The sequence below is a fragment of the Prorops nasuta genome, unplaced genomic scaffold (assembly GCF_024137725.1).
Source record: "Prorops nasuta isolate Cenicafe-Biocafe unplaced genomic scaffold, Cenicafe_Pnas_1.2 PNAS00010, whole genome shotgun sequence".
Classification (NCBI taxonomy): Eukaryota; Metazoa; Arthropoda; class Insecta; order Hymenoptera; family Bethylidae; genus Prorops; species Prorops nasuta.
This window is the reverse complement of record NW_027116807.1, coordinates 974,658-998,887: the sequence shown is the minus strand read 5'-3', so window position 1 is coordinate 998,887 and position 24,230 is coordinate 974,658. Positions and strand designations below refer to the sequence as shown.

The following is a 24,230-nucleotide window of genomic DNA, read 5'->3' as shown; positions in this document are numbered from 1 at the left end:
AAGAGTTGTAAAGGACTTTTTCGTTTTGAATTTTATGCTGATTAAGGCTATTCTATTGTTATCACTTTTGATAGGGGACCCTGTAGTACTATAGTTTTACGAGGGTAATTCGATACGCGTGGTCGCGCAAAACGATGCAGTCGCCGGTCTCTTGGTGTATACGGACGCCTGTCAACTCGTGTCATACCTGATAAATTTCCAGTCTCGCTGGAGCATTGCCAACGTTAACACATATACGAGCACGAAACCAGGCGAAATGAAATCGAGTCAAATATTTTACAAAACTACGCGGCGAGCGGTACGAGTAATACAACATTGTCAATTCACGTATGTTCTTTGACCGAACTACTGCACTCTATCAACTAAGGAAAATATCGATAAATTTTTTCACCATTCGAATCGAGCGATACACACGCGTGCAGTGCATTGCAGTGGCGAGCACGAGTAAGATAGGGGAACAAATAGTTCGTATAAGGTGCTGACGGATAACCTATAGATATAGACAACAAGAATTCGGAGAATCAAGGTTATATGCGCGCGCGAGGGTGGTCTATTCTTCAGGGTTGAGGGAGCTGATAAAACGAGGCCGCGTCGTCGGGGATAATCTCGAAAAAGCGTCGAGAGGTTAGCAATTGAGGGGAGAGAACGGAGGGTGGAGGAGTACGAGTCTTAGTAGGATTAAAGGCCAACTGGACCAAGCATTCTCCTTTATTACCTTCTTCGAGAGTCGCGCGCAGCACTTTTCACCCCCCCCCCCCCCTCCTCTCTTCTGATCCACCCATCCTCCTCGCAATAGATACCGCCGCAAGCTCAACGAGATTTTACCAACTTGGACAACCAAACATCATACGATCTTACCAACCTCGCCCCACCTATACACACTCTTTTTATCCTTTTTCGCTAAAACGTCCCCTTCACTCGTCCCTCCACTACAACTGCTTTCCAATCTGCACGATGATAAAAATCCATTTAATTTAAAAGGCAAATAACTCTTTGTCAAAATTGATTTAAACTGCACGTAGGTTTTACAATGTAATAAATTGTCGTCGTGTCTAGTCCTCCGTACGAAGCAAATATAAATAAGATTTAAGTCCTTCATCGTGCGCCGCCTCGTTCTTATTCATTTGGATGATTAGAGCCTACGGATAGGATTGATACTGATAGAGTTTTCTCCTCTTAACGATTGCAATCTTAGCACAACGCCGCACGAGGAGGACGAGCATAAAATGTTCGAGTGGAAAATTTGATTTGCGGTCAGTGATTCCACGGAGAGGAGTACCTCTCTTCCGTGTACCACCGTGCAATTAGCGGAGTGGGCCAAGCGATAACTTGAGATACCGATTCAGCACATGTATATAGTATGCTTAAATTCGATACACTCGTCCAACTTGACGATCAAACTGGATAATTTGACTCGTCGTGCGTGTTCCGATAGAACGACGAGGACCATCTGAAATTTGCACTTTGATTGCGCGTTATGCAGGTTAGGAGCACTTGCAGCAAATCGAACCTGTGTTTGTGTATGTACGTGTGTGTATGTGCCTTCAATCGGACGAATCACTCGATGCGAATAGAAAAACTCGATCGATACAATGTAGGTCGCTATTGAACCGGAGCTCTCCAATTTTAACCAAACGCGGAATAATTGAGCAGGAATATTTCGAGAAAGCTATAATAGTGGTACTCTGCGCCCTTTTCATAAATGACGAACAATAACAGGCTGCTTTTTGATGGAATCTATATACCGATATTTAATATTATATGTTTTTCTCCAATTGAGAAATGAAATTTCGACGTTGGGATATTGCGTGTATCGGTGTGTACTCGTGTGTGTGTGTGTGTGTGTGTGGGTTGGGAGCGGAGGGGGGTGCTTCGAGGGGGATAAGAGAGATTCAATAAGAAAATCCGAAACTACACTCCCCCCATTCATCGTAAAATCGGTTTTAATCCGAGAGTAATCACGAGTCCATTTAACGTAACTGGAAGAGGAGACACTCTATCCGAGCAAACACATAATAAACAGCGAGCCGGTCGTATTCCATCGGTAAAATTTTTACGATCAGGAGAGTCTTGAGAGACGTTGTGTGCTGGAAAAAGTGCCATTCCTGGGGGAATAAAGCTCGCATTGGCCGATCGCTTATCACTGACTGGAAGCCAGTCCGAGTGCTCGCTGTGTCAGAGAGTCGTAACCAGGGGCAACCACCAGGAGCTAAAAGCACATAGGTTCGACAAGCCTTTGCTAGTGACTCACTTAGGACACAGCCCTAACCGGAAGGCTCGAGAGATAACGTTTATCGTACAAGCCTCGAGATGACTCCTGGAACCATCATTGACGTCACACAGGACCATCCCGAACTCTCCAAATCTCCTCATCCTACTTTATTCCTTTCGATTCGACAATTATTTCCTTTTAATCCTCTCGCTCTATAAGGACGCGTTATTCGGATGAGCCCCTGTATCGCTATAATAATTCATCCGAGCCACCCTCGCGCACGTAAAACGACTTGTATCATTGTCCTATTAAAATCTCTCTTCTCCTCTATTATATAATTATATATATATATATATATATATATATATATATATATATATATATACTCTACTTTATATTAATTTTAACTTTTCTCCGATCGTATTTTCCTAGGTACAATATATATAGTAGGGTTTTAGAGAAAAATTAGTGTAGAAGAGCAGAGAGTACTCGTGGAGTGGGAATAAGAAGTGACGAATAAGCTTTTAAAGCAGTACGGTATAATTGTATTTGAAATGAGAAACTGGAAGAAAAAGTTTAGTCAGTGGCATCGGAAGCAGAGACTCGTTAAAGTTTTAAAACACTCTGTCTGTAGAGGATGGATTAAAGTTATAGCGTATATATAGAAGATGGAATGTGATAAAATTTCAAGATACAAAAATGTCGGATTCTAACGTGTTGTACAAAATTTATTTCACTGGGGGCTCGAAGAAAAATTGTAGGGATTCTTCGTGTGCTAGGAATTATTTAATCAAATACAGTAATTGAGCCAAGAGAAAAGTGCAATAAGACTTTGGATGAGATTCTCCTCTTATAAATACGAAATGTATATTCTGCGGAAAAGGGGCTTTAAGGAAAGTGTCTCGGGTATAGTTTTCTAGAAAAACCGTTTGTAACCTAAGAATTATTCCATCATAAATAATGAAGTAATTGAAGTAAGTAAAGTACGTATATAATAATAAGAGAGGGGGGGGGGGAGGGAGGGAGGGAGGGAGAGTTTAGTTTGGATTTTCTTCATTTTGCGCCCGAAGCGGACTCTTCCGCTTGTCGGCTTTCATTACTTGGCCTAGGCACGACGCGAAATTACCGCGAGCTGTACGCGCGATACCTACGTATATATATATACATACCCTATACAACACCCACACGAGCCATCTTCTCTTTTCCATGTAAATTACATCGCGAAAATCACCTTACCAGTTTTAACATTCCATCCTGACTACTTTCAAACTGGTTATACATCTATCTAGCAGTGGGTCTCTTTAATTCTTTCGTAACGTATCAATAGCTGCGTGGGAATAATCAACGAGAGCTCTCCTGTAGAAATCGATTTATACGAGAAAATAAGATGTCTCTTATTAAAGAGAAAATTCCTCGCCAATTAGAATCACTCGTTTTTCCACCACGATATATCACAGTGTGTAAACATTTAAATTTCTATTTTACACGCTGTTATAATATAAGTAGTGTGTCGTCTATCGAGTGTCATGAAACGCGTGTAAGAAAATATTAAAGGGCGCGAGACTAAGGATTCGGGTGATAAGGTTGCTCGTAATTGGCCTTGACACTGAGCACTTTAAAGTACAAGGAATAATTATTAGAATGGACAAACTAGGAGAGAGTTGGTCTCTCCCCTGAATCTCTCATTCTCTTGGCCCGGTTTTTTGTCCTTGTCGTCCTCGTCTTATTCTCTCTCTCTCTCTCTCTCTCTCTCCACTCTACTCCTTCGTTGGATATAATGGCCGCTCTGTGCGAGCTAACGGCGAGCAGCTCGTTAAACTGGCGTAGCCCGTGAATCACTCCGCGCGAGAAGCGGAGAATTAGAGCCGTCGATAGACAGACAGAGCGTTAGTCACGAGGATCGTTAGTCACCGCTGTTCCCTCTTTGAATCGTCAAGAGGATCCTATCCTCTCTCTCACCCCCCCCCCCCCCCTCCTTCATCGTCTCACTCGCTCGAAACCATTTCTTACAGCAGACGGATCTACTACGCAACTCGGAAAGATCATTACTAAATCCACTTGGTACTTGCGTAATCCGCCAATGGCCAACAGCTGATTCTCCAATTCAACTATGCTCCATGCTCGTTAGAGATCCGCGTCGCCTTATGTGTATCCTGAAAATAGGTGCTCTTTATAAAATGTATATATATATATATATATATATATATATGGGGTCCCGCTATATCTCGCTTCATTTTACTTATCACGAGAAACCCATTAAAGTCAATGTATATATGTGTATATATAGCACCTGACATTGTTATTCGCCAGAAAGATTATTAGTTGCCTGGATTCTGCAAAGAGACTATAATTTTGAAATAAAGTTGAGAGATCCTTGAGAAAAATTCGATCAAAAGTTTCGTGCTCGAGTTGTTACGGCATAAGCGGTATGACGTACAGGAAGAATTTTTAATGACACGGTGTTAGAGTCTCAAATATTTGTTCCGAGACACATTCTGGTTGCGTTCTCGGGCGTAAGGAAAAGGTGAAAGGAGAATGAGAAGCCCTTTAAAGGTGGAACAGTCCAGTTATTTTTCGCGAGAGTTCTTGGCGGCGCATATACACACACACACACACACACACACATATATAGCCAGTGTGGTGGTGGCTTGAAAGGGTCTTGTGTGTGCGCGCGCGCGTCAGAGTGGGAGATAACGGTGAATAAAAAAATGAAAAAAGAAGGAAAATTCTCTAGAGAGACACACGAAGGATTTCAATCTGGTATCCAGCAGTCCTCACCTCTTCTTCCGGTGGCGGCTCGTTTGTTTGTATGTACATATCGTTAGCGCCCACCTGTCACCTATCTACTTCAACTTTACGTCGCGCATGGCGTGACAATCCTTGTGGCAACCCCCTACCCCCCTCCCCTCTCTCGTTTCATCTTTATTTCTCTCATCCACCAAGCTGCTCTGCTCTCACTCAACTCTTTACCCTTCAACCCCCAACCTCCTCTCACGAACCTCGTTTGTTCTTCCTCTACTCTCCCAGACCACCCGTGATTATTTTATTTGCTTTTCTCCTTTTTCATTCGATTATACCATTAAACGTCTCTCCTCTTCCTCTCTCTCTCTCTCTCTCTCTCTCTCTCTCTCTCTCTCTCTCTCTCTCTGACACACACTGCTCTTATCAAATTCGTCATCATACACCCACTACTCTCAACCGTACCATTCATCCCTCCATCATCCAATATCCCTATGATTCGATTGTATAAACGATCCTCCGCGTTATATACCCAAGTAAAATTCCTCGTTGTGATCGTTACTAATTTCAAAGGCGATGCACCAGTGTCTCCTCCCTCCTATTTTAAACTCAGCGAATAAAACTCGAAAGAAAACGTATATATATGATTCGTGTTGAAGGAGAAATTAAAATTTTCGTTGATAAGCGAAGAAAATTGATGACTCACTCGTTGGAGTTGATTAGCAGGGTTCCGTGCGACCGAAAATGGAGCGAAAGAAAATGGGATATTTGGTAGCGGGTAGAGCGGACATGTGTAATTTAGCGAGGTAGAAAGGGGAAAGCTTTTTTTTCCGGAAATAACCAAGTAAGGAAGAATTAGGTTTAAAGCTGCTTTGCGAGAAGACAAAGGGGGAGAGAGAGAGAGAGAGAGAGAGAGCAAGCCTCGGCGACTTTAATAAAGTGCGCGTAATCGCTTTAATGTCTACACACTGGTATAAATTGGAGCAAATTTTCCGAGCGAGTAAAAAGTTGAAGGATGGAGGGAAAACGGAGGCTACGTCCGGCTGCCGCGTCTCATCTACGCAACTCGACTCGCGCGCTGTTTCCATATCCTACTCTGAGCCGTCCTTGACGAGCCTCTCTATTGGAATTCACAACGTACACCGAGGAGGAAGAGAAGCAACAAAAGAAACAGTGCGTACCTCGCTGCAACAATAATACGTCCTACTCCGTAAGATAAAGCGACAACAATGCTTAGAACAAATTCCTGACATTCCTCGTTGGTTTTTTTATTTACATCTCGCACGGATTCACTTGTAGGAGAGAGCGTTTTTCTTTTTTAACATTATAAGGCAACGAATTAACGAAGACAAGCTATATATCGTTGGTAGAATAATCAGGCCACGAGAAAAATGATAATATTACGGCCATTTGATATTTTAAGGAGCCGAGTATAGTACACTGGACGAGGGGAATTTACGTGGATAATTCCAGCCTGTAATTCGATAGGGTACTCGATAATTCAGCCATTGAGGATGCAGAGACTCGGTATAGAGAAAGTAAGGGGGGGGGGGTGGGGGGAGTAGGTGAACGTTGCATAGTCTTTTTATGGTTTCGCGTATTGCACTTGAAAATGATCGGCTGATTGGATCATGACTCTCGGGGCCAACAACGCTCCCTCTGTTAATGCGTCATTGTCAATGGCACGTTGCAGGCTATTAACAAACGGTCGGTCGCATTTTTGCGCCTGAATATATTTAAACGCGTGAATCACGCGATGGATTGCGCAACGTAACGCGAAACTTTGCCTAGTGTACGTAAAAATAAGGCGCGTCGGGTAATTCAGCGTTATAATTCGTTCGCCTTGAGCGAGAAAAGCGCAAATAAAATAACGATAAGGAGCTAAGAGTTTGCGAGGTAAGAAAATGAGATGGCGAGAGGAAAAATATGTGGAGGGCACACGGCTCGATTTAAAAGTCCCGCTTGTAAATCTAATGGAACGAAAACGAAGGTGGGGATCGCGAGAAGGAGAGTATCACACCTACGTGCACCACGAGCTTGTATAAAGTATATAGGATAGTGTATTTAATGTCAAAACAGATTAATCGCTTGGAAGCGATTACTGCAATGATTTTCGCCCAAGGCTGCTTAGACCCAATCTAATTCCTCTTATTAAAATTGAACGCGACAAATTGCGATACAGCCTCGCTGTTATTCCACGCGCATGACTGATTTTCTCACGGAAAAAAGAATAGCGATCGATCGAAAGCATCTAATATACATGCTACTCCCACGATCCAATGCAACCGAAGAAATCCGAGACTAACGAGATCCATTGTGACAATTAAACATTAACTCATGCATTATGCGCGAGTGAATATATGAATCCGAATCGAAACAATCGTCGATACGATTGAACGACTGATCACAGATTAAGTTATTGTGATGTAAAAAGTGTTGAATGGCTATATATGTATATATATTCAAGGGATTATCCATTGGAATTGACTCGAACGTCCTCCAACCAACATTTATACCATATTCGATGCTGGCACTGGACTATAATAGCACTTGTAAATCATTATATTGCGTAGGAACGAACTATTATGCTGTACATATATATATATATATATATATAATATTAGAAAATTGCTCGTGATCGTTTCAGAGAAAATTTATGAAATTGTGGGAACGAAATGTGGGGGTGGGGATGATTTAACGCTGTGTACACGTATCTTTATATTGCACAAAGTGAGGAATAATAAGATGAGAAATAATTAAGCGAGTTGACCAGGGGAAGAGGTGTGGTTTGGCGTGGTGTTTTCATCAAGGTAAAGGAGAGAATGAACTGCGAGAGATGACTGGACGAAAAAGCTTATTATAACGCGATTACGACGGACGCTTCTACGATGAGCTGAACCGCTCGGCAGGACACGCAGACTGGAAAGGAGTATCCAATAAACGCCCTTTGTAGGGGCACGCCCTTTCCGTCGCGGAGTATTGTTCTCGGTCAGCGCGTGATTCACGCGTAAGCACACACACACAACATATACATATATATCCATTCTTCGTCGTTGGTCGTCGCTAATAACGCTTTAAAGGCATCTAGCTCCCTTCTAAACGTCTGATTAGCGTTCCACGACTTTCAAATGGAAAATCCATCACTGTTCAAAGTTTACAAATTCTTTTTTTTCACGAGACTTATTTTAATATATATATATATATACTGTGTTAGAAATATTTGAACTATTTGAACAGATACTGAGGTTTTTTTAGATTTATTCATAATTATCCAGTTTTTGGATAAAGTCCAACGCATATATAATTTTGCCTCAGAAATAATGTGTACCGGACTGTCCCACGTGTACGTTTCACCACGTCTCTCTCTCTCTCTCGCAGTGGTACATACCTACATTAGTTGCACTACGATCGCAGCACACTCGTCACGTACTAACTTCCGGTAAAGATCCATAGTTTCGCCATCGAGGCGCCATAATTCTTTGCATCTTTTATTAATACCGACAGCAAACTTGGAATTCATAACATCCGTTGAATTATGCCGATGGCATCTTTCCGATAAAGCCCGAAGAATCGTAAAAACGAATCCAATTGAATTCCACTCTCTCGATTTACGAACGCCAATTAAAACTCTGACTCGCCTCTGCCCTTTCCAGCTGGTCTCCGTCCTCTCTTAACAAAATAACGAGTCGAATCTTATTCGGTCGGTCAAAAACTGTTCAATCGATACTCTTGCCACAATGTCTCCGATTGGTCCATTTAAAAGGAATCTCTAAATCTTCCACATAATGCATTATAGAGACAGAGTGGAATATATACAGTGTCTGTACCACAGATAAAAAACCCTTTGCATATATAGATACACGAGAAAAAAATGTGCGTTTATCTCCCTAACTATATATATAATAAGAGATAATACGCAGGACCTTCTCGACAATCTCTTACTACAATATTTGCCTTCGGAAAGATTTCCTGAAAAATGTTCGCAACTCTAATAGTTACGGAAATACACGCGCCTGTTCTTATATATCAGTAACCCGTGTCTTTTCAACAAACACACGCAGCACGTCCTATATATATATATATATATATATATATATTAATACGTGCTTGTTTTTCCCGCATACATCGCTGCACCCCGGTTCTCCTGCTCATCTACCCACGGACTAAACGATGCATCGCTAAAAGTATAATCATTGCTCGGTTATTTCCTGAAAAAATACCTCGGAACAACGTAGCTCTTGTTTTTTCTCAACACCTTGCCCCGTTTACACTCGTCCCGAACAATGCGTTTATGATGGTGCCTTAAAAGGAGGAGACACACCGTACAATGTAGTTATTGTTCTCTTTTTTTCTCCACACTTTGTCCCATTTATGGTGTCGAACTAATCGATGCGTAGTTAAGTGCGAGATTATTCGTCGTAATAAGGCGAGCTGGCGAGGGGGGGAGCATCAGCTGTTTTCGCTCGTACCGCGTTGGTGGCAGAGGCAGCGGCAGCGCGCTGCGAAAACAAATCCAAAGCGGATCGACTCGCAGAATGCAGCAGCAGCAGCACGTGTTTGCTAGCACGACACGGCGATATAAATTTTCCTCCCGAGGCACGAGCGCACACCTTTAACGTCCCTTTAATTTCTATCATTACGCATAATGGTCGTGTAAATATTGACTCGGCTGCACGATTTAAATACTCCCTGTGCGCGTAATTGACGTAGTTTCCAACAATGTTGTAGCGTCTTTGCTTTGGTGGGAGGGAGGAAAGAGGCGGGGGAAGGGGGAGGGGGGGGGTGGGTCCCGTTGGTGGGCTTGATCGTAAAGCGAAGTCGCCAGACTGAAATGGTCACTGATTACGTAGAGAAACTTCCGACAAAGGCATGCCGAGACTCAATCGCTCTCCAATGTCTCAGGATTAAATTGATAAGAGAGACAGACGCGCGCGCGCGCGCGCGGCGCTATTAAAGCCGATACGCGTCGCGTCTTAGAAACGAGCGAATCACGCGTGGAAGAACCGAGCGAGAGAAGCACGGTTCTTTGTTCGTGAAATCCTCTCGTTGAATAATTTTTCGAGGGGAAAAAAAATAATGGACATTCCCCTGACAAAATGTACATTTTGTACTTGAACCGGAAGAACGTGGAACTCGAGGCAACTTTTTTAAACTTGCACAGAGGCTTATACATCTCTATTATATACATGTATATATTCTCGAGATAAAAACTTTTCGATGCATATTGATACTTTTCACGCGACATTATATTCGTTTCTACAACTAAACGTAATACTATATAGACGATGAAATTTTCCAGCCAGCAATTTTCTTAATTATCGTTGCACGAATATTCTTCAATGTTTTTTCCACGTCTTGATTTTCTCATGGTCTACATAATAGTTGCGCGCGAACTCTCTGCTGCAATCCGTATTTCTTTTTTGTTCTTGTATAGTGCAGCTGTATAGGAAGTTTGTGCATCTGGTAGTAGAGTTTGCTTTTTTCTCGCCATTTCTTTTGATTATTATTGAAATGTAGCAATTCCTGCCACGTGGCAAAGTTTTCCCAGCTAACAATTAATAATGCAGCAAACTATAGGAGTTTTGCTCGGCTCGCGTGATACTTCTAAATCAGGAAGGAGCCGTTAATCGTTAAATCCAACGAAATTCAGGCAAGCTGCATCAATTATTTCTGGCCGAGGCGGAAACGAATGGTGCTCTATATATACCGTGTATGCCGCGGCTCTCGTATTATCTCGACGCGTCGCGTCGCTTCTCTTTTATTAAAGAAAGAGGGGTGGAAGGGGGGGGGGAGGTGCACGATGGTAGCGTGCATAAGCTCTAAGCCCGATGCTTGAGAGGATAGTTGAAAGTTCACGCTGGAATTTGGGTGCTTGTGCGCCCGACGTGCCGTTAGTCCCTGCTAAAAACTGGTTTCGCGCTGCTTTTACGATACTCGTTGTGTTCTCGTGTAGCGTGCAACCAGTCGGTATTTTGTTTTCAGCAATACTCGAGAGCCGAGGAAATAGTGCAGGGAGGTGGAGGAGGAGGGGGAGGAAAACGGGCCGAGGCTATCCATTAATAATGAGTGGATTTATGTCTGTGGGCGCCAAGTTAAGTAGCTGGAAATCGCAATTCGGTAGCCTCTTTATTATGCATACTACCAGCGAGATACCCTTTAATTTTCACTCTTAATTAAAACATTCGATAATAAATGCCTAGAGACTATTATCTCTGCCGCCAAACAAATTCCCCTGAGAATATCGAGCTGTACCGTCCATTAAATATGTTATAAAGCTGTATAACACGTAAACTATCCCCCGCAGTCTAGTATTTCTCGATAAATCATGCATCGAAACTGTTTTTTTATTACCTAGAGGCGCGATAGCTCGTTTCAAAAACCCCACGTATTATACCTTTTTCATTCTATTTCGTTATTGCTCTTGTTTTAATAATAAGAAATCGATTAAAAATTTCATTAAACAGGATAGATTTGTAATAGGGTTTTTATAGAGTAGCAGAGAGAATTTTGGCAATTAAAATTGGCTTATTAGGAGAGAACCACAGCAGTTTATATATATATATATATATATATATATTAAAGTGGAGGAGTATGAAATCTGCAGTAGTGGGGATTTCTGTCGTTGTTGGGTAAGCGATATTTCTCGATGGGATTTTTTTGTTCGTGGTGGGAGCGAGTGGAATTACACGAAGGAAACTCTGTGAGCGCGTTTGCCCTTGTGGCCGACACCCACATGTTAACGTTAGGTGCCCACTCCTCCTCCTCCTCCTCCTCCTCCTCAGGCTCACAGGGACTTTATATCTCCGTGAGCTGATTTTTGTCCCCTTGACTCTGTTGTTGGTGTGCCGCCTGCTGTCACTGTCGTCGTTGCTGTTGCGTTGCGTTGCTGCCATTGCTGACTCCCCCCCCCCCCTCCCCTCTCTCTCTCCTCCAGGCTTTATTATACTTTTTAGAAAGGACGACGCCGATGCATTAGACCTGCCGCGCCGAGTGTCACGCTTGTGATTTGAAAAATTAGACTACAACGCGTAACGAATGAGCACGATACCATGGCAACGTCGGAGAGTGACACTTCCGAAAACTCATTACGAAAATGGCCCGAGCTAAATTGGCCGTGGAGAATCCTCGCCTCCACCCCCACTCCCCCTCCACCCCGCGCTTCTTACTCCAATAATAAACATTACACCGAGAAAAATCCAAAATTGCCACAGCTTCATTTTTCCCTGAAAACCCACGATTAGTCAAATTTATTCATCAAATTCGCCCTGGAAATTACCTTGCAAACTTCTCCTTTAAGAATTATCGATTTACGAAATTCCTGCGCAACTTTTATTCGCACGGAAGAACATAAAAATTCTAGAGAGAAATAGAGATAGTCGAGTTGCATCAATAATATATTGCACAATTTTTTTCCAGCCTTCTCCTTATTCCTCGAGGCTCGCTTTCGATATGTATTTATCGCGCTAAATTTATTTATCTCAGCTTCTCGTATCCATCAGAATTTCCCAACTTTTACCTTATAATTTTCCTTTTTTCTTTTTCTTCATATTTTTCTTCGTCAATTTGAATGCAGGATAAGTCTGCGAGTATAAGAGCGATTCTTTCACACCGATTATATGTATAATTGTACAAAGAGATGCATCGCGCTGAGATGAGCGTGGATCCGTAAGTTTATTGGCAAGTTGTGCCGCGAGAGAAGTGTGTACGAGGGGGAGGGGGGAGAGCGTGGCATAGAGGAATGCTAGGGAGCTTCTGGGTTGCCTCTGGCGAGAAATCGACAGTTTGACGGATCGTCGAGTAAGCAAGGACGATGGACCTGATCGCTCGCTCGGCATGCGCGAGTTAAGCCCGGCGGGGGCGGCAGGGCCAGAGAGCCTAGTCGAGTCATTATTTATGAGATGGTAAATCAGAATCGATCGCCCACTGGACAATCGATCGATCGATTGATCGATCGAACGTCAAGCGTTGACATCCCCCTCTCGATTCTCCTTTGTCAGGTTACGCTTTGACAAAGCGAGAGCACCGTGTGACGTCGCAAATCTCGATCTATGCATAATCCACCCCCCTCCACCTCTACCTCCACCTCCCTCCCCCCTCTCCCTCACCCGCGACGCAAGAAGGAAAACATCATCGGAACATCGAAACTGTTGACCGACACAATGCTCACTCTTGTTCTCGTAAATGTAAAATATACAATGTTTACTATATCAGCTCGGTTTATTATGGCTTCTCCAGTCAAAAGCCACCCATACAGACGTTCCTTTCAACACTCGATTGCGCCATTTCAAAGGAAATGTAAGTTTGTTCGGTATAAAACGCTCTTTATTTGTTTAATTTCAATGTTTGAAAGACGCGTGTTAGAATTATTATTATAACGGTACAATCGGATCTCTATTAAAGTTTTCCCTAGGTATATATAGCGCAGGTAATAAAAAGTTTTCCGAGTTATCGCTGTTTTATTATTAAAGGGGTTGGAGGGGCAGCGGCGTGTCGTAATTTGTCTCTTCCGTTGTTGGAATTGGCCCGCGCGCGCAGATGCGAATCCGTCCCGGCATCTGTCGATCAGCTTTTTCGAGGGATTTTCAGAAATTTCCAGGCTCTTCCATGGGACGAAGCGACGTATATATATATATATATATAACGTATAAATAATAGGGCAGGCGACAGAGTTGGTGGACATTTCGGTTGCTGCGAGTTTTCAGCGAAGCGTGTCACTAGTACATACATCCGCCCGCACCTGTCTCCAGCAGGTGATGCCCTGGGGGCCAAGCGGGGGCCCGTCGACAGGCCCGCCCGCCATTCCTCGGGCACGTGCCCTGCTGCCTGCCTGCCTCTGCACACCGAAATCATTGCGAGGCCACCCGAGCCCAGATCCGGCCCCCATTCACCTCACCAGCCAATCCCCCCTCTCTCTCTCTCTCTCTCTCGGATAACAATGCACACAAGATAGTCTCAATTTTCATCATCTCAATGTGCAACTCAACTTTCATTCACAATAATCATCCAACGATAGAAAAAGAAAGAACAATTTTTGTATTCCGGCAAAAATTACCTTCAACTGCACTCTCCTCGGAATCTTCGTTGGAATGGATGAAATCGTACAAGTGCGATAAAATGTATATATGTATATAGTGCAAAGTATATATATATATATATATTGTAGTATTTATCTTGCTACGTATTGTAATATTCTATTGTACCTATCCTTTTTACATCTTGTCTTACGGAAATGGAAAAGTGGAATGGTACATTAATCAAGAAAACTCTAGCAGATGAAGGAAACGTCTCGTGTTTCACTATATATTCCCTCTCGCTCTCTCTCTCTCTCGCTAACAGCGAATTCGAAATCAAATTACAAGCTCGTGACAAGCCTTCACAGGAGTACACTGTTTCCAGTCTGCGATTCGTATACGGAGAGCCGTACAAAGTATACACATGTGTCATGCGCATATGTCGCCACTACTAGTTTTGTTCATCCGTGAATAATTATCGAAATGTTCTTCCTTTCTTTCCCTGCCTGCGTAAATTTTCCTCTCTCCTGCTGCTGCTCGTCAACAGCTGTGCCTCCGAATATGCTTATTATCGTCATTAATCAGTACCTCGGATCCCATTAATTTTACCAGATATCCCGATATATAATTAAACCAGATACCACTACCCTATAAAACCGAGAAAACTCGGATAAAGATATTTTTACTTATGTCGCGTGTGCTCCTGTGTGTATGTGTGTATAACGGTAGACAAAGGAATCCAGGGCTGTTAAAATGAAAAATATCTATAGGCGAAGATTGAAAACAATGATAGCTGAGCAGCACGGCGTTCATAAATTGGAAGGAAAGCCGGCTGCAGCGTTCAATCGTCTCGAAAACGCATTGGCGCGATGAAACCTCGCGATATCTCGACTAAAAAATATGGCAGCTGTCCGCAACAGCGTCACACCGAATGCAATTGGATTTTAATGACAAATCGTTAGTAAAAACCGTTTCCAATCTGTGATCGCGAATCTTCTCGTCCGCGCAAATGAAAAAATCTTCCCTCTCTATCCGCCGTTCGCGCGCAATATCTCGCTCGCGCGAGTACTTTCTATAATTAAATAAACAAATAGGACGATAATTGGACAAAAGGGATGGCAAGAAATTGTCCAATGTTCCGGCTACGCTGATCCGTCCTATCGACGTGGAAGAAACGACCCGTGCAAACCGAGTTAAGAGTGGTCCAATCGGCCAGTGGACAACGTTCCGCGAGAGCCAGCCTCATTTTGTCATCCGAACACCGGCCATTTCGTGTCACGCGAGTCCTGTAATTTCCCACAGTGGGGGTAGCCGAAATACGAAAACGCCCGACCCACCCCCAGCTTTCATTCCTATACCTACATATATATATATATATATATATATATATACATCGCACTGATTAAAAGAGCGGACAAATGAAAAAGTGGCGCCTGCTAATAATTAATATATATACAGGTTTTGCTGCGTTTCGTGACGCAACATTAAAAAAAATAAATAAAATGCAGGTAAAAAGATGACCGATTGGCAGGTCCATCGCATTTCAATTTGTATATCAGCTGATGTACTTTTATATATGTATATATATAGAGGCTTGTCTCTCTGCATCGAAGAGCAACAAGCTGGCAAATGACCCTTTCTGTGCAAATGAGCCGCTGATTCGCATCGGTGATCGCCAAATCGTTCCCCTTCTCCTCCTCCTGCGTTTATCACAATGTTTAATTATTCCCCTGACCGAGAGGCGCGAGTGTGCTAACTTCATAAGCCAAACTATACTATATCTATATATATATATATATATAGAGAGAGAGAGAGAGAGAGCCACGAGGACCACGTACGTTTGAATCAACCCTTATCATAATACGCCACGTAGGAGATTTCCAATTGCTCTCGAATTACACGACTCGCACTACAACGATTACATTATGCACTCTTTGTAAACGACGCATCGCGAAGCGGTTAAAGAAAATTTCGCTCGCAGGTCGAATTAAAACTGCAACTGCTGAAAATTTGCACTGTCTACGGGAAGAGGCAGATTAAATCTTCTTTTAATCGCTTTTTTATTCCTACAATCCTTTTTCTTTGCCTCTCCATCGTTGCTGGTAAAACAATTTGCCTGAAAATACGATTTTATCCGTGCAAACTCGGGGAGAATTCTCGCAATTATTTAGTTACGAGACGAATTAAATCAAGCAATTGAGTACTGTCGCGCGTTAATCCTACGGAATTTGGCGTTTGCCTCCTCGATGCGGGGCATAGAGTCGGGCCCCGCTCGAAGTTATTCGGGGGAGGAAAGAGTGAAAATATCGCGCGCGCGACTTCGATCTTTCTTCCTTCCTTCCTTCCTTCTTTCGGGATCAGAGATTTCGGGCTGCTCGACGCTGCTGCAACTTGGAATCGGAGGAATGGAAAACTCGTCTGGCAAAGGAAGAGAGAAGAGTGTGCTATATTGCTTGGTGTCGTGATCCTTGCGTTGGTTTGGGTCTCTCGCGCTCGCGCTGCTCCTACAGTTGGAAAGTTTGATTAAAACCTCGTCCCAAGGCTGCCTACAGCTACTAGGCATCTCCTCCCAAATCGTTATCGTTTACTTATTTTTCGCGAGAAAGCATCTCGCGATTCTGTGCTTAATATTTGAGTTTGACCGACGCGACAAAACAAGCGCAAAGAATTTTCCTTGGCTTTTATTTGCAAAGAACCTATATAAGGGACCCCCTCATCGAGCAACACTTTCGGTTTCTTGACCCATTTCCACCACCCCTGCCATTCTAATTCTTTCATCGAACTCGTGTATTTTCAACTACCTAAATCGGGCGACAGCTGCTCCCCCTGCCTCTCACCCCAATTGCTTCAAATAAGGATCACGTGAACTCGCAGTATACACAGGTCTCCCTCTATATATATTTATAGGAGGGACCAGACGATTTAAAACGCCAATTTTCATCGAATTTATGACCCCAATACACCAACATTGCCTCGTCAGCAACGATACGTGACTAATAATTCCTTTTTATTTTTCATATTCGTCATCGTTCAGGATCCCACTGGCACTGGAGCGACAAACGTGAACCATGGGCTTTGAGAAACAAGAGGAGGAAACGCTGCTTCTAAATGTGAGTGAGACACGTACCACAAAGTTTTATATTTTTCAAACATGAAAAGTTTTAGAACCTTGACTCTTGGAGACCCTATACCTTAGTGCAATAACAAGGAATCCAATTTCACGTTGTATTTATCTTATAACACAGCTATCCTTGTTATATTATATTTTTTCTCATTCAAATTTCACTCCTTGTTTTGCACGAGGGACACGGAGGGGGTTCGTAAGGTTCGTTCGTCGATGATCCTGATGCGCTCTCGGGAAACGCAGGAATGCCCTATATAAAAATTTTCCGAGAATAATATAACGCGAGGAACATACGCGTATCGAAAGCTTCGTTTCAATTCCATCTGGATTAAATTGGCCAATCGCATTAACAAGTCACACTAAACGTTCCGTTATCTTATGCGCAGTATCAGCAAATTGCATTAAGATTTTACCGTGCCATTACAAGGACCCGTTACATTACCGGTTACGATGCGCCATAACACTTACGAGACGCGTTAAAAATTGAATTATCCTGCAAAGCCGTTAATGTATTAATTTAATTATAATCGGGGAAAGAGGATGCTCTCCGGACAACGATTAAAAACTTTCGGATGGCTCCCGATGAGAATTGTTAATTAATAAGTAGCTCTGGAAAACCCTGCAAATACATAACACTAATGGAGGGTGTGCTACACGCGCGGTTTTCGTTTCTTGACGAATTATCGTCAGCAAATGAGGACCCTTCAAGGACGTATACAAGTACGAGTCCGAGAGAGAGAGAGAGAGAGAGAGAAAATTAGACCCGCAGGAATAATTATTAGAAACGTGGCGTGTCTGGCGAGAGAGACGAGGCATAATAGTGCAAGAGCTTTTGTACCGTCTTCTTCTTCTTATATCCTCGCGTTAGACCGGAGCAAAAGAGAGCGTACCGAGAAGTTGATATATCGTCCGTCAGTTAGTATTGTTGGAGGCGGCGAGGAAGGCGCGCGAGAACGATACACGTTTAAGCATCGTGCGAGAGAAGAGCGAGTAGCGTCTGAAAGACACGGGCCAGAAGAGACCGGAGAAAGCCGCGGCTCCGAGATGATAAGGACAGGAGACAATTCGGTCATTCAGTGTAGAAGCGCGCGCGCTCACGGGAACTTTGGAAATCGTCGACTCGACGTTCTCAATGATTCCTTTGTCTACCGGGGCTTCCCTGACGATCCTTTGTCCCCGGCCTGTGCCCGCATTATTTTCCTCCACCACCCGCTCCTTCGCCGATCCACTCTTTATCCTAACCACCCATTGCTACTTAAAGCCTTTCAACCAACCTTTTACCCCCCCCCCCCCCTCCTCCTCCCTTACCACCTCGCCCCTTTAAACAACCAACAAACGATTCCAAAACATCCAAGCACCTCTCGTCGACGTTTCTTAAACTCTTCTTCTTCTTCTTCTTCTTTGGTTTTACATCAGACGCAGTCGGAACTCCAGACCCCTTATGGCCATAAAAGATATAGTGCTAAACACGCGTTACATAATGATTGTGCTCCGTGGAAAATAGGTAAAGTTTGACGACGATGGGATTGATTTTTGCGAGCGAAAAGAAAATCGTAGAAATTTGCATGACGACATCACCTTTCGAGTTACCAGAAGCTAAATTCGTGAGAGTCTCTGTGTGTATATTATATACGTGGTGTATCTCGGATAACTCATACTCATGCTGCGTAATGCGCGTTTGAAAGTCGAGGGCGGAAGAACTCTGAGTGCTCCAGTAGATTATTCTCTCTCGATACTGAACTTTTTCTTCCATACCTTCCCCCCCCCCCCCCTCCTCTTTCCTTTCTCTTGAGCTTCACACGCCTTACAACCCTTATTTCATCGCAATGGCAAAGTAAAATACGCGATGAGAGAAAAGGAATACTTGAGCCGGTGAGATGAAAGAGGGAGAGAAAGAGAAAGAAAAAGAGAGAGAGAGAGAGAGAGAGAGAGAAAAACGCCGGAGAGGACCTTATTATGCGTTGTAAAAGTTTCAAGCGAGTCAGAGATTGGAATAAAGGAATAATAAGGTGCGTGAAGGAAATCTAATGGGACGGAAAGGTATATATGAATCGCGAATTGAAGCGCGCGTGGAAAAACAATAGCGAATAACGTGCGAGGAAAATGAAATGCTCGAGAAGAACTTGGATTGCTGCACACACGGGCGATGAAAACGATTTGCGAATAACGCGATAAAGAAAAATATACACGCGACGAATTGATTGTTCTTTTGATAGATATATATCTGTTGTAGAGGGGGGGGGGGGGAAGACGAGAATGGTGGATAAAAGGTGGACCGTATAACCTTGGATAGATAAGAGCGAAGTTAGATTTTAGTTGAGAAATTGAAAAGAGGATATAGAGACATCGAGGGGAAGTCCGGAAGAAATGATGAAATAAAAAGCTCCGGGTCGTAGGGTACGTGTATATAGCTCGTAATAAAGCATAAGCCTGTAAAATAGGAGAGAATTCTAGTTGAATGAGCAAGTAAATAGAGGCCGATAAATAGGAAGGAATGTTATAGGGGGAGAGAAACTACGGTAGAAGTCGGGCGCGGAGAGAGAATGAGAGAAAAGGCAAATCTGCTCCGCGAGGAATGACGTCATAAAACTTATTTATATCCACATGTGTTTGAGGCAAAGCCTCACGTACACTGCGACTCCTCCCACGTCAGGATTGCGTCACGCATCGCCATAGTCGCATTACGAAATCCTGGAAAATCTACGAGGCTACGCTTGGAAAGGCGCAAGGAACTCTCCTCGGCTCTCCTCGTGTGAGCTCCGGAGGGGAAAACTTTCAGAAATATATATGACGATCTGTGCGAGGGACGGGGGGAGGGTTGGATTGTCTAAGGTGAGAGAGACAAAATATTCGCTTCCTACCATGATAAAAAAAGCCAAGAGCATCTGTCTGAAAGCTAATCGCGATTCTTCCCAGTAAGTTATAATGTGACGATGGAATAAGTGGCCTTTCTCCGAGGGATAAATTGAAAAACAGCCTTTGAGAATTTCCTCGTAGAGACTCACTTTTTCAAATTGTTTCTTTTTTTTCAGGGAGAACTACAGTAGAGGGGGAATATTGCGAGGAAAGCGTGTTTTTAAAGGAGATAAAGTTAACAAAAAAGATATTACAACGAATTTTTAATCAGTCGCGTAATAAGCACGGTGGATCGGTAGAGCAACCGATCGATTAATTAAAACTATATTCCCGTGTATGTACCATTGACTCTCGTATATACAGCTATATACACTTGCAACCACTAAGAGATCTCGAGGCATTCAAACGACGATATACGCTTATCGTGGAAATTTAATAAACTAGATATTTTTTTTCAGTTATCTCATCGGTTATTTTCACGTTACCTTAATTGTATTATTCATGCTGCTAGGAAGAAATTTTCTTTGGAAAAGCGAGAATGGGAGGGTGGGGGAAAAAATCCTCGGGAGAATTTTCGCGTTTGATTAATGGTCTTAAAAAATACAAATTAATCTAGGAATAGTATTTAGACGAGACAAGGTTTCCCGATTGGTAATTACGATCGGGTGCTATACGTGTTCAGCTATTAAGGAAGGGAATCATCGCTAGCAGCTGAAATAAAATAATAACGAGTATAGGAAAGGCTGGTGGTATTCGAAATTGCAGGAAATTGCGTAGAATTTTGATGAAATTTTCATGATTTACTCATGAATAGTGCAAATTCGTATCTCCTTGGGACAAATTGCATTTCGATATAGCAGCCCGGTGCGCGCAGCAGTGAAAGAAAATTTCATATAAGACCTAGCGACTCTATATAGCGAGATTCTCAGCAGCGTGACCCGACCCCTGGAGAAGACACATCCTTAAAATTATGACTTGAACGCGAAACGATCCTTCCCTACCCAATAAATCACTCGCATCTGAACGGAGACGCGAGATCGCCGTCTTGAAATTATCCCTCAGGAGAAACATATTCTTTGCCCTAACTCGATTTTTTCATATCCACTCTGCAAAAATCGCTTCCTCACCGAGTTTCCTCTTCGAGCCTCTCTTCTTCCCTATATGTATAAACCTTATGCAAAGACAATCCAACAAAAAAAAAAAGTTAAACGTACAATGACACGCGTCTTCTACGATTTCTTCCTTTCTTCTTCTTCTTCTTTTTTTTTTAATAAAGATTCTCTTGCAGGATTGTATTTCGAACGTTGTCTCTTTGCTTCTGTTTTCTTTGTCTTCCCTCGAGGCACGTTTGAGGTCAGGAGGAAGAAGAAGAAGAAGAAGGAGGAGGAGTAGGAGGAGGAGGAAGAAGAGGAGGGGGGTGGGCTTCGTAAGAGTAACGACCGAGGCTATAAATATACGAAACATCCCCGGAAGGACACGTGCGTCGAATGATTTCACCTTCGCAAACGTGGCCAGCCATTAAACGCACCTTTGTTTAACACGAGGAACCAATAAAGTCCGACCCATCCCCACCCACCCTGTGTACCTGTGTTTCCATACGTAATACGAAAAACGAGCAGCGACTGTTGCGCAACTCTCCCCTTCCGGTTTAACTAGGATCTGCAAAATTTCCCCTACCAAAATTCACATGCAGTCGTAAAACGTATTTCCTCTCCCACGCTCGTTCGCCACCACGCCATTTCTTTCATTTATTTAGGAATTTGCTGACTCGGTGACGTACGTGACCTCGAAATTAATAGGATCTCATACTAGTTTCCTTTATCTTTATTACCCGGACCAAAGGAACGAAAAAAAGATTACATAAGATGGCATTTTAATTTTATAACGAAGCTCCTTCTGAATTTTAATGCAGGAATATCCATTTTTCCTTCTCCTCTTTTCTCCTTTTTTTCTCGTCGTTTTCGGATCAAGCATTGCTTCTCGGTGCTATACGTCCTCGGGTCTAGTCGACTCTTCCTTTAGTCACATGATAAAATCGATGGAGGAAACGAGGGTCCGTCCAGCGTCTCTTCTTTGGCTCTTGGGGGATTTTTTCCATCGACATTAGACGCGGATTAAAGGTAAATATAATTGTAGGTCGTAGTAGCTAGGGGAAGAATTGCGCATCGTTATTGCAGCTCGCGAGAGGTCGATAAAAGATCCGAGCTAGCGATTCGTCGAATTTTAATTCGCGTAATCCAATTTCGTGCCTTTGCAACGGCTAGATTTATTTCTCTTCCTCTCTCTCCCTGTTGCTCGGATTTTATTTTTTTCATTTTCACTTGTTTCTTTTTTTATTATTTCTTTCTTTAAACAATATAATCGCTCCTGACAATTAAGGATAGAGATTGTGGTGGTGGACCGTTATCACCTTTTTTTTCTCTCGCTCGCATCGGGAGCACGTTTCTTTTGTCGTTGTTTTTGTCATTCCGAGCTCACCTTTAAACGAATATAACGGCGCGGGGAGGCGTCGTATTATTATATTTTAGACTCTTTGGTCGTTCTCATGCAACGACACTCCTTTCGACGCATAGCAATCGTGTTGGAGGCGGGCGAGCGCCTAGCGAGCGCGTGGCCTCCTCTCCTCTTTGGGAAAACCACTTGGGAATGAAGATAGGAGCTAAAAATATCTGGCGAGCCACTGGAAAATTAGACAAAAAACGGAAGTAATAAAATCCATCAAAGGAAAAGAACAAAGGGACGAGTTCTGCGAACTTTTTCTATATTCACACAACTACCTATTCTTCGGCCTGGCATAATTCCCCATTATGTACACAATTTCAGCTCTTGATTTTATCCGAACCTCCTAGAGATAAACGCGCTATAAGGAGAAGCGACAATAGCTATAGCTATATATTCTTGCGCAAAAACACGCTAATGAGCAAATTGCATTTGACAAAGTATTATTTCAAACTTACGATCCCTCTGCGATAGAAGAACACTGAGCTGAGCCAACTGTTAATAATGATTCATGAATTTTTATGGCGCTACCAATTTAAAATGATCCAGCTCTCGAAGGATATTTTTGCTTTGCCCCAATTTTAGCCAAGATAAAATTATAGCGATTGGAGGATGAAGAAGCGTGGGTGGGGGGTCGTGATAGCGTCGAGAGATTCGAGATATAAGAAATCCATGACGGAAGATGGGTGATGAAACATGAAAGGTGCAATGGAGAATGAATGAAACATGGAGTTGTAGGATGAAGAGGGGGAAGAGTGATGTGAATCGTATAGAAACTTGGAGATGGCACGGTGAAAGGGAGAAAGGGAAAGGGCGAGTACGAGAGAGAGAGAGAGAGAGAGAGCAGGGGAAAGATCTTATGGCAAAGTGATAAATGGAGAGAACGTTGAAAGCCACCGTGGGCAGCTCTCGAGTCTTCATATTACAACCAAACCGTTTGTTTTCATTCTTCGACCAGGTAATTAATGTTTCGCGTAAAAAGCCCATCGTACTACTCGCAATAGTTTTGCTCTATCCAAAATCTAACCTAGCTCTCTTTCTCTTTTCTATAAACACAGGGTTAAAAGTTTTGCTCCAGGATGAGGAGTTGTATATAAGCGTGATGCACGCGGTACCGTTGTCGGAGTCGGTGTCGGTGTCGGACCGGAAGGAAATATTTCCAGTTAGAGAAAGAGGGGGGGGGGGGGGGGATATAAGCGAGTTTAGTCCATTGGCGTTCGGTAACGGCAAGTTTTATTTTCCTCTCTCTTTTTCTCAACGTTTTTCTCGTTTTACGGTCGCCGGAAACCAGAGGAAGAAGGATGAACGGTCACGGGAAGGCTGCTGGCCAGAGAGCAGTCAGTCTATATATATATATATGTAGGATAGGAAGGTTGAAAAAAGAGGAAGAAAAAAAGGAATCTACACCGGGGAGGAATATTTCCATATCTGCGAGCGTCCATCGTAACAAGACGAGCACGGAAACGCTATGAACCGGGTAGGAGCTCGTGCCACGGGTTCTTGCGTACCTACGTACAACACGTGGCTCTCACGGAAATATGCGCTGAATAAAAATGAAGCCCTATCCCCAAAATTCTTCTTACACCACTACTATTCTCATTCCTACCGCGCCAATTCGCATCAACGCTCTATCTTTTAATCACTCGGTTATTAATATGTCCAACCAACGCTTTAAATATACATTTGTCCGGCATATTTTTATTTTGAGATAAATGTAAAGATTGCACCTTCGGGAAGAGCAGTGAATTATTGAAAACGGTTAGATTGTTTTTTTATCTTTTGATTGCCG

At 43.0% G+C, this 24,230-nt stretch overlaps 1 long non-coding RNA gene across 1 annotated transcript in view; it reads left to right on the top strand.

Annotated features, from left to right (window-relative positions):
- LOC136776858 (uncharacterized) overlaps positions 1–24,230 on the top strand; it is a 73,096-nt gene that overhangs the window by 17,213 nt on the left and 31,653 nt on the right. The window contains exon 2 of the long non-coding RNA XR_010823163.1: positions 16,997–17,072. This is a non-coding gene — a long non-coding RNA (uncharacterized lncRNA). The remainder of the gene's footprint in view (positions 1–16,996; positions 17,073–24,230) is intronic.